Source organism: Dioscorea cayenensis, unplaced genomic scaffold, assembly GCF_009730915.1.
Source record: "Dioscorea cayenensis subsp. rotundata cultivar TDr96_F1 unplaced genomic scaffold, TDr96_F1_v2_PseudoChromosome.rev07_lg8_w22 25.fasta BLBR01001916.1, whole genome shotgun sequence".
In the NCBI taxonomy this organism is placed as follows: Eukaryota; Viridiplantae; Streptophyta; class Magnoliopsida; order Dioscoreales; family Dioscoreaceae; genus Dioscorea; species Dioscorea cayenensis.
The window spans coordinates 5381-17256 of NW_024088307.1; the positions used below are offsets into that span (position 1 = coordinate 5381).

At 42.3% G+C, this 11876-nt stretch overlaps 2 non-coding genes across 2 annotated transcripts; both read left to right on the plus strand.

The window, feature by feature from the left end:
* Positions 1-566: 566 nt before the first annotated feature.
* Positions 567-673, plus strand: LOC120257157. The gene has a single exon (XR_005535550.1). It is a non-coding gene; the product is annotated as a small nucleolar RNA R71 (small nucleolar RNA).
* Positions 674-5983: 5310 nt separating this feature from the next.
* Positions 5984-6090, plus strand: LOC120257156. The gene has a single exon (XR_005535549.1). It is a non-coding gene; the product is annotated as a small nucleolar RNA R71 (small nucleolar RNA).
* Positions 6091-11876: the final 5786 nt, after the last annotated feature.

An 11876-nucleotide genomic window follows, 5' to 3' on the forward strand; every position in this document is an offset into this window, starting at 1 on the left:
CTAAGTCGTTCATTCGGGTTTCCAAACTTGAGACTCTGTTTTCCACCTGAGGGGCTTGTTATTGTTGTTGGAAACCCAGTGGCCCCATAGCCTTTTGTGGACCCTGATTACTCCATGAGAAATTTGGATGATTCTTCCAACCATAATTGTTGGTATTGCTATATGGGTTTCCTTGAGGTCTCATGCCATTACCTACAAAATCAACGTTCTCCACCGAAGAAACATCACCGATAGAGATTGGGCAATCGGAGGAAGCATGTCCTCCACCACACCTGGTGCAATTAGTCACGGCCGCCACTCTATTTGAAGTTAGAAGATCTAACTTCTTACTCAAATTTTCCACTTGAGCCGCCAATGAAGTTACCGCATCTATTTCATGGAGACCGGCCATCTTTTTCTTCTCCCTAGCATTCCATTGGTTGCTGTTTAGCCCCATTTCCTTAATTAATTGACGGGCCTCATCGAGGGTCTTGCTACCTAAAGTACCTCCTGCTGCCGCATCCAAGAGTTGCCTTGTACTCAGATTCAAACCATTGTAATATGTCTGAACAATCATCCACTCCGGAAATCCGTGTTCCGGGCACTTTCTCAGGAGTTTCTTGAACCTTTCCCATGTCTCGAATAGAGACACCAATTCCAACTGAACAAAGGATGAGATCTCATTCCTAAGCTTTGCTGATTTTCTGGGAGGGAAATAACGGGCAAGAAAAGCTTCTACCATCTCCTCCCATGTGGTAATTGATGCTCCAGGTAATGAGTGTAGCCACTGCTTCGCTCTCCCCTTTAGGGAAAATGGGAAGGCTCTCAACTTGATGGCATCATCCGTCACTCCATTTATCTTCAGCATATCACACACCTCGGCCAAACTCTATATGACTGTTTGGATCCTCATCGGCCAAACTGTTGAACAGTGTGGATTGCTGCAACATGTGGATGAATGCCGGCTTCAGCTCAAAGCTCTGAGCTGTGATCGGGGGACGAACAATGCTCGATTGTGTCCCCAACACTGAAGGTCTGGCATAATCAGATAATGTCCGCTGTTGCTCGTTCTGTTCTGCTATGTTTTCAAATCCTTCCACTTCCAAATTAGCTAAATTAGACTGTTCTTGCACAGGCTCTTTCCCTTTTCTTCTAAGTGTATGTTCAAGCTCAAGATCTCCTTCAATCAATATTGAGGGATTCCCTCAGGTTATAACCTGGAGCTGCACCCAAAAAGAAAGAAAAAGAAATCAGAATGATGATAGAATAAAAAGATATAAAATAGAATATATGGTGAAATAGCTAATAAAACAAAGTGCAAAGTATCTCTAAACGCCTATTCCCCGGCAACGGTAGCAAAAACTTGACAAGATCCCCTTGCGTATATCCCGCAAGTGCACGAGTTTGTCGAATTAATTATCCCGGATGAGTGGGTATCGAAGCCACAGGGAATAGGGAATAAAAACACTTAATCCGTTTTTTAGCTATGTGAAAGATCAATAGTGATAGTGTGACAATGATTCAATTCTCAAAAGTAAAAAACAACAAGTAAGAGAGTACGAGTAAAGAGGGAGGTAAGGCGATCGATAAAGTGCAAGAACCCTCTATTATGCTTCCTAAACAATGCAATGGTGAGTCGTGGAAATCGTTAAACACATAGTCCCAAATCTAAGGTCAACTATACCTAACTCTATACATGTCCCGGAGGAGAGATTAAATAACCTCTCAACCTCGCACTCGAATAGAGTTGCAATAAGCTCTAGGGATACCAAGTGATAAATCTCTTCTTAATTATAGACCTAACTTTTTGGTCCAGGTGGAAGATCTCTAACCACAATTAAGCCCTAGATACTAAGATCACCTCAACGCTTCACTCCGTTGCACGCGCAACTAAGCCCCAGCGGAGGGTCATATCTTAGACCATTCACTTTATTATGGCAGCAAAGAACTCGAGGAACGGAGGTAGAATCTATCACGTCGGAGGGGAAAGGGGACGCTCCTGTACCTCTCGACTCACCCTCTCAACCCTCTCCAACCTAGCTTTGTCTAATGCTCGTGGTGTGTCGCTCACTCACAAGGTTACCAACAAGAACTCTCAACCCTAGTGTCACTCTAGGGGAAATGTTCATACAATCAAGCATTCAAGGTTGGAACTCACAATAAACATCAATTAATTGATAGCAATAATAAAGGGCTTCAATGAAACAAATACATCCTAGGGTTCACAAATACCCAAGTACCCACTAGGGGTTTAGCTCTCCATGGAGCTAAGTACAATCAAAGAAATAGAATATAAAAATAATGAATCTATAGAGAACCCCCCTCGATAGTCGTATTGATGGCCTTGTGGAAAGTCCTCTACTCGTCGTCCAAAGATTCCCTTGTCCGGTATAGGATACGCCTAGACGGAAGCTCCCCTACCAACCTTCTTCCTAAGGAATGACGATGTTGGAGCCATAGAACCTCCCCAAAATCCTAGCCAATACCTCTCAAAACCCTAGTCGAAACCCCCTCTCAAGTTGGGGAAAAGATGGAGAAAAGAATACTGAAATCGGGGCTGAATCGGCTTTTAAATAGAGGTGGAATTGGGAGCGACCACACGGGCACGTGGATTTTTCACACGCCCATGTGGAGTTTCCACACGCCGTGTATAATTTCCACACGCCGTGTGGATTCTCTGAAATTCCTATTTTTCTCGGCCCGACTGTGAGCGAGTCTTTTGCTACGATGACTTTCGCTACATTACCTGTACTAAAATACTTCCCGAGTCCATACTTTCATCGAGGTGACACAAACGGGCACACGTTCACATCGTGGATCGCTTTGCTTCTTTAATGACGGACAAGTTGGTGGAGATCTTGTTCTATGTGCATAAGTCGGAATGCTTGAGTGTGACTGCCCTTGTGCCTCTCCAAATGGTTGTGCTAACTCAAATACGAGGAGGTTGGCACACACTCTAGCATCTCGCACCCGACCTATGTCTTCGCGTTTGAACCTTAGCAAGATTTCCTCCAAAATCGTTGCATTATGATCCACATTGGCTTCTTTCCTTCATACTCGGCCTCACAACCCTACCTGCACGAAAGTAACATAAAAACACAATGTTAGTGTAAAAACCAGAGAAAAGAAATGCTCAAAATAAGGAAAAAATGCTTTGCATTCATATCACACAAGCACTTATCAGTACCTCCACAGGAAAGCTTCGCATGGGCAAGTGCACGCCCCGGTGTGCTCTCGGGAAAACACTCACTGCCTCTTAACGCAAATAGACAGGCGTGTGAAAAATACCCACGCCGATGCCCCCGACCCACAGGGGGAGCCGCACGCCCCTGTGGCTGCTCTGGACATCTGAGAAAAATTTCTAAGTATTCCGCACGCCCGTGTGGAAATTCTACACCGGCGTGGGAATTCACAAGCCCAACTCACAGGGGCAAGCGCACGCCCCTGTGACTTCTCGGGATGAAGAGATCTCCTCTGCAGAGATTCGCACGGGCGTGCAGAAATTACCCACACCCGTGCGATTTTCATAAGGTCGCCCACAGGGGCGAGTCCACGCCACTGTGTGCTTTCAGGAAAGTCTGCCAATCTCTGCAGGACTTCACATGCCCGTGCGGAAATTACACACGGGCGTGCGAGGATTGCATGGTCATTTACAGGGCCGAGGCCACGCCCCTATGCCTTCTCTGGATAAGCTTGCAATAAAAAACCACGGGAGTGTGTTAATTCCACACGCCCGTGTGTTTTCTCTGGATGCCTTAGAAAATTCTACAGGCTCTGCAAAAAATTTCTGAGCATGTTTACAGACTCAGAGCCTGCCCCAATATGCAATTTATACCAGTGAAAACCATGAGAAATAGCTCAAACAACCAAAATTTCGCCAAATTCACATGAAAACACACGATGAACTTGAAAACCTAGGATTAAATCACAGCAAAAATATAAAACATCAAGACACCAACACTCAACAATTTATTCAAGCAACAGTAAACTACCAAATTAAGAAAATAGTAAACACTCGGGTTGCCTCCCAAGAAGCGCTTGTTTAACATCACTTAGCTTTACGTGCCCTGTCTTACCTCATGGGGGCTCATAGATAAAAGTTTCCTTCTTACCCATGGCTTGGAAACATGATGAGCAAAATCTCTTGAGGGTAGAGGGTGAATTGTCGGGCTTGGGACTTCCTAGCAATGATTCACCCAGTTTGTTCGGTTCACGCATGTCTCCAACAGCCTTGGAGCGTTTCCGATGGCGTCTCCTAGCCCTCTTCAATTTCCGGAGCACCTTCTTCAAGATCCCCGGAGTAGATGGTACTGTTTTTGTCGAACCAAGCATCATGATCTCTTCATTGTCCTCCCTTGGTCGAATAAGCCTTCGTATGGATCCGGATTGAACATTTCCTGTATGTATTCATTAACAATCTCATCAGTAGCGTCTAGAAAATACAAAGTATCATCGAAATCAAGAGAATACCGCATGACTTCAGCAAGGCGGTATGTGAGCTTGTCATATCCAACTCTCAAAGTTAGCTCTCCGCTGTCCATGTCAATCAATGCCTTGGAAGTCCACAAAAACGGCCTCCAAGGTATCAAGGGTACATCCGCATCCTCATCGACGTTTAGCACTACAAAGTCAACCGAAAAAATATACTTGTCCACCTTGATAAGCATATCCTCGATGATGCCTCTCGGATCTCTCAACGTTCGGTCCTCTAGTTGCAAAGTCATCCTAGTAGGTCTAGGCTCGCTCAAGCCTAGCTTTTGAAAGAATGTGTATAGCATGACGTTGATGCTTGCCCCTGAGTCTGCCAATGCCATTTCTTCACCTAGATTGCCAATATTGCACGGAATGATGAAGCTTCCCGGGTCCTTCTTCTTGTTCGACATGTTCTTTTGTAAGACCGCCGAGCAAGATGCATCTAAGATCACTAAAGCACTCTCCTCCAACTTCCTCTTGTTGGTCAACAAGTCTTTCAAAAATTTTGCATACTTAGGCATTTGGGCCAATGCCTTAACAAAAGGAATATTGATGTGGAATTGCTTGAAAAAACTCAGGAACTTCTTGTACTGTTCATCCCCTTGGTCATTCTACAATCTAGAGGGATAAGGGATCCTTGGCTTGAAAGGTGGGGGTGCCACCTCCTTCTCTTTTCTTGTTCCCTCTTCAACCTCTATAACCTCGGGTGAGTGTTCATTTGGCTTCTCACTTGGAAGCCTACCATCGACCTCACGTCCATTTCTCAAAGTGATCGCCTTCATATGCTCTCTAGGGTTGGTCTCGGTATTACTCGGTAAGCTTCCATGTGGCCTTTCCGATAGAGACTTCATAATCGCTCCCACTTGATTTTCAAGATTATGTAAGGAGGCGGTATGGTTGTGAAGTGTAGCCTCAACTGATTCAAACCTTATATTTGACGATTACACAAACCTAGTGAAGGCCTTCTCCAAATCGGTCATTCGGGTCTTCAAACCTGAAACTCTGTTTTCCACATTTGGGCCTTGTTGTTGGAAACCCGGTGGCCCCATGGCCTTTTGTGGACCTTAGTTGCTCCACGAGAAATTGGGATGACTCTTCCAAACCCGCAGTTGTGAGGTATTACTTGTATGGATTTCCTTGATTCCTCATGTCATTACCCACAAAATCGATGTTCTCAACTGAAGATACATCACCAATAGATATCGGGCAATCGGAGGGAGCATGTCTTCCACCACACCAGGTGCAAGTAATCACGGCCGCTACTTTGTTCGAAGTTAGAAGATCTAACTTCTTACTCAATGATTCCACTTGAGCCACCAACGAAGTCACTGCAACTATCTCATGGAGACCGGCCACCTTTTTCTTCTCCCTGGCATTCTATTGGTAGCTGTTTAACCCCATTTCTTCAATTAATTGACGGGCCTCATCGGGGGTCTTGCTGCCTAAGGTACCTCCTACTGCCATATCCAAGAGTTGCCTTGTACTCGAATTCAGACCGTTGTAAAAGGTCTGAACAATCATCCACTCCGGGAATCCGTGTTACGGGCACTTTCTCAGGAGCTCCTTGAACCTTTCCCACGTCTCAAATAGAGACTCCAATTCCAACTGTACAAATGATGAGATCTCATTCCTAAGCTTTACAAATTTTCTGGGAAGGAAATAACGACCAAGAAAAGCTTCTACCATCTCCTCCCATGTGGTAATTGATGCTTTAGGTAATGAGTGTAGCCACTGCTTCGCTCTCCCTTTCAAGGAAAATGGGAAGGCTCTCAACTTGATGGCATCATCCGTTACCCCATTTATTTTCAGCATATCACATACCTCGAGAAAGTTCTCTATATGACTGCTTGGATCCTCATCGGCCAAACCATTAAACTGTGCGGATTGCTACAACATATGGATGAATGCCGGCTTCAGCTCGAAATTCTGAGCTATAATCGGGGGACGCACAATGCTCGATTGTGTCCCCAATACTGAAGGTTTGGCATAATTGGATAATGTTTGCTGCTGCTCATTCTGTTCTGCCATGTTTTCAGATTCTTCTACATCCAAATCAGCTAGATTAGACTGTTCTTGCATGGGTTTTTTCCTTTTCTTCTAAGTGTACGTTCGAGCTCGGGATCTCCTTCAATCAATATGGAGGGGTTCTCTCGGGTCATAACCTAGAGTTGTACCTAAAAAGAAAGAAAAAAAATCAGAATGATGATAGAATAAGAAAATATGAAATAGAATGAATAAATGAATAGCTAAGAAAAACAAAGTACAAAGTATCTCTAAATGCCTACTCCCCGGCAACGGCGCCAAAAACTTGACACGTCTGTATATGCGTGTAAACCGCAAGTGCACGAGTGTCAAAGTAATAATCCTAGATGAGTGGGTATCGTATCCACAGAGAGTAGGGAATAAAGACACTTAAGTTGTTTCTTAACTAATGTGGAAGACGAATAGTGATATGTGTGACAAGATTCAATTATCAAAAGTAAAAACAACAAGAAAGAGAGCACAAGTAAAGGAGAAGGTAAGGCAATCGATAAAAATGGGGTACCCGGATATTGTTCCGCCTAGGATAATCATTTCAAGTGCAAGAAACCTCTATTATTTTTCTTAATTAATGCAATAGTGAGTCGCGGAAATCCTTAATTGCATAGTCCCAAATCTAAGGTCATCCATGGCTAACTCTATACATGTCCTGGAGGAGAAATTGAACAATCTCAACACCTCGCACTCATATAGAATTGCAATGAGCTTTACGGATTCCAAATGATAAACCCTATTCCTATGTATAGACCTAACCCTTTGGTCCAGGTGAAAGATCCCTAGCCACAATTAAGCCCTACATGCTAAAATCACTTCAACGCTTCACTCCGTTGCACTCGCAACTAAGCCCCAGCGGAAGGTCATCCCTTAGCCCATTCACTCTACTATGGCCGCAAAGAACTCTTGGAACGTGGAGGTAGGATAGATCACACCGGAGAGGAAAAGGGGCGCTCCGCTACCACTCAACTCACCCTCTCAACCATCTCCAATCTAGCTTTGTCTAACTCTCATGGTGTGCCACTCACTCACAAGAGTTACCAAGAAGAACTCTCAACCCTAGTGTCACTATAGGGGAGTATGCATACAATCAAGAATACAAGATTGGAACTCATAATAAACATCAATTAATTGAAAGCATAATAAAGGGATTCAATAAAACGATTACATCCTAGGGTTCACAAATATTCAAGTACCCACTAGGGGTTTAGCTCTCCATGGAGCTATATACAATTAATGAAATCAAATGTAAAAACAAAGCATCCATAGAAAACCCACTCGTTAGTCATGGCGATGGTCTTGTGGAGAGTCCTCTACTCATCGCAAGGGTCCCTTTGTCCGGTCTAGGATATACCTTGCCGGATCAGTGCCGGTGAAAGCTCTCCCACTAACCTTCTTCCAAACGGTGCGCGATGTCAAAGCCGTAGAACCTCTCCAAAGCCCTAGCCAATATCTCTCAAAACCCTAGCCACAGTCCTCTCTCAAGTTGGGGAAAAGATGAAGAAAAGAATGCTGAAATCGGGGCTGAAATCGGCTTTTAAATGGCTGGAATCAGGATTTCACACGCCCGTGTGAGCGCCCCTGTGGATTTTTCACATGGGCGTGTGGAATTTCCACACGCCCTTGTGGATTCTCTATTTTTCTGTTTTCTTGGCCGACTGTGAACAGTGCTGGTACAGTATTCTTGCTATAGTACCGGCCCGAAATACTCTCGAATCCATGCTTTCATCGAGGTAACGCAAATGGGCACATGTTTACATCGTAGATCGCTTTCCTTCTTCAATAACGGACATATTAGTAGAGATCTTGTTCTATATGTATAAGTCAGAATGCTTGAATGTGACTGCCCTTGTGCCCTTCCAAATAGTTGTGCTAACTCGAATACAAGGAGGTTGGCACACATTCCCGCATCTCGAACCCGACCTATGTCTTCATGTTTGAACCTTAGCAAGATTTCCTCCAAATTGGTGCATAACGGCATTGGCTTCTTTCTCTCATATTCGGCCTCACCACCCTACCTGCATAAAAGTAACATAAATACACACATATAAGCATTAAAAACCTGAGAAAAGTAATGCTCAACACAAGGAAAGAATACTTCATATTCTTATCGCACAAGCATTTATTAGACATGCATCACAGTTCTTCTTTAGGTTTTACAAGCCAATGCAATGATCTCTAATTAAGGTGAGTTGCAAGATCTACATATTTATTTTTGTATTTAATACTTAGTGATTAAGATTTTCATTTCATGAAGTTGTGATGTATTATCCATTTTATTTTTTTAGGGAATCGTATTATGGTGCAAGTTACTTATATAGCGCAAGGGTTAATTTTTGTGTTCATATTTGTGTTCATGCTTATGGAAGGAAACCAGAAATTTTGTGTTCAAAGTTTGTGTTCTAAGTATTTGTGTTCATGTTATAAATTTTTTTTGTTTGTTGCTTATGTTTGATGAAGAGATGGTTTGTTTGTGTTATAAGTATTTGTGTTCATGTTATAAAATTTTGTAGTAAAAGAAGGTATCCATGAGATGTTGTTTGATTTTGTAGTATGTGTGTTGCTTATGTTTGATGAAGAGATGTTGTGTGTTGCTTATGTTAGATTGATGAAGAGATGTTGTTTGATTTTGTAGTATGTGTGTTGCTTATGTTTGATGAAGAGATGTTGTGTGTTGCTTATGTTAGATGAAGAGATGTTGTTTGATTTTGTAGTATGCGCAGGTGTCCATGCTTCCATGCTTGGAGAATAGACTTCCATGCTTTATTCTATTGGTAGTGTTATTATTCTTGAATGCATAACAGAATTGATTTCTATTTTGAATTCGCAGTGACATTCTAAAATTTGTATTTTGCATAACAGTCAATTATAACAAAAGTCTGAGCGATTTATATAACTTTCTGATACCCAACAACCAATATCCCATTGATGAATACGGAAATTTGTGAATACGCTAATGATGGAACCCAGAAAAAAGAGATAATAAACAAACAACATCTTCCCAAAAGGGATAATAAACAACCAATCTTCCTTCTTGTCGCTGGAGAAAGTCTGCAGCCTTCAGCCCCCCTTGTCCACATGGATAATAAACATACAACATCTTCACAATGGAAAAAACGGATTTAACCTGGACATCACAATTTCTAGGAGTTCCTGATCTTCTATGCCAAATCAAGAAGAAGCTGGATTAACTTTGATGGGCTGGTCAAACCTGGATTGCAATTATAGAAGCTAAATCAATATACAACAATTAGCAAAAACAAGCAAAAAGATAAAAGTGGATGATCAGCGGCTTACAGATGCCTTCCATTGAGAGTATAAATTCAAGGAGGCCTTCCACTGATTCCATCCACATATAGGGAGGGATCCCGGATGCGTGGATAAATTCAAGTCTATATGCACAGCATTAAGGAAAATCCAAGATCAACCGCTTTTAGGACCTGAAACCAATTTCAGATTTTCTTCAACAGTTGGATTAGAATTAAGGTTAAGGCAATCACGGATCAAAATTTTTTTTCTTTTTTTAAGTACGAAAGTTAGATTTATGCCTTAGCTACCAATAACATTATGCTCAAATACATATCAACAAGCAACTCGATCGCTCACTCATCAAGCAAACAATATATTCCCTTGGATCGAACAAAGCATTCTTCAAGCTTGATGCTCGAGCCACAACAAACATGCTTTGCCCGGATCACGGATCTGATCAATCTTTAAAAGACTAAGGAGACATGGCTACAAATAACAATACCAAAATTTCCACAAATAAACATACTTAAAGACCCCAAAAGACATAAAGGCACACAGAAAACAACAAGTAAAAGCTTTTGGCTGATTGTCCCAAAAAGGGATTGAAAACACCAATTATACTACAATATCACAGCAATCATGAAATTGCCGGATCAAAGAAGCTACCCAAATGAATGTTCTCAATATCAATCAAAGATTGAAAAAGATTATCAGTAATAAGATCAAACTGATACTAAAGTAAGATCAGGCATTTAAACCACAAATAGGCAACTTTAAATCCATTCAACACTATCAAACAGATTAAAATAAAAAAAGTTGATGAAAAAAATGGAAAAACTTTTTAACATGAAAGCATTTCCACTACCACTAGCTAAAAGATCGCATAAAAATACCTACCCGAACCCCGCAAACTCAGCTGAACAACAAGATACACAATCATCACTCACACAAAATTGCAGGCAATTATTTGTAAGTAATAAAGAAATTATGCACAATGGGATGAGGCTCAGGCTCACTAAAAGAATTCTGCAAAAATAATTCACATTTTAACAAGGTAATAATTGCTTCCCACAGAATGCAAGCATCTCAATCCATTCAAATGTTGCTTCACAGAAAATATCCATAAAAACTCAATGAATACAAAACAATGAACACTGAACAACAAAAACCCATGAAATCAAAACACAGACCAAATTTGACCAATCCAAGTGAAAAATCAAATGAAATTAGAGGGCTAGATAAACATGATTCAAGGGGTGCAGACCAATTTAAGAAGGAAAAAAAGGCTCAGATCTTGCCACTCTATTCTTTCGCATGGATAAACACGATTCAAGGGCTGCAACTAAAGTTACCATGCCACCCAATCTATATACTCTTTTATAAGGCAAATCATCATGGCCAAGAACATAATTACTAAGAGTAATGCCTATATAGAGCGACGCAACCACACAAACCAGCCACATCGGCAGATAGAAATACATGATGCAAAAACATGATTCATGCTGAATATAGATAAAGTATCAAGCAATAGAATCAAAATGGAGGCTCAGATTCAACAGTACTGATCTTCTCCCATCCTTCCCCCTCCCTCTACAACAATAAGAGTAGCGGTTGCCTACTAGGCCATCCAAGCCACTATGCCATTGTTGTAGAGAGATGAGGCAGGATAGAAATTTTTAGGGCATCATCATTGCCTCTGTACTTGATTTCAAGGCGAGCCGGGCTTTTGTGCCAAGAATTTCAGAAAGCCAACCACACGAGAGAGAGAGAGGAAGCGGGAGCTCTTGTGCACTACCAACAGGTCGGCTCTAGTTTCTTTTTCAAAAGCCAAAGCGAGAGAGGGCGCCAACGAGCAGGGAGGGAGGCAGCGAGCACGACACGAACACAGAGAGAGAGAGAGAGAGAGAGAGAGAGAGAGTCCCACACGAGAGACACAAACTAGGGCCGACTCGTGCCCTAGTTTCTCTTCAAAAGCCAAATGAGAGAGAGGCGGCCGGGAGCGAGGGAGGCGAAGCGACTGACCAAGCAGACTCAAGACGAGAGAGAGAGAGAGAGAGAGAGAGAGAGAGAGAGAGAGTCCCACACGATAGATCCAAAACTAGGGCCGACTTGTGCCCTAGTTTCTCTTCAAAGCCAAATGA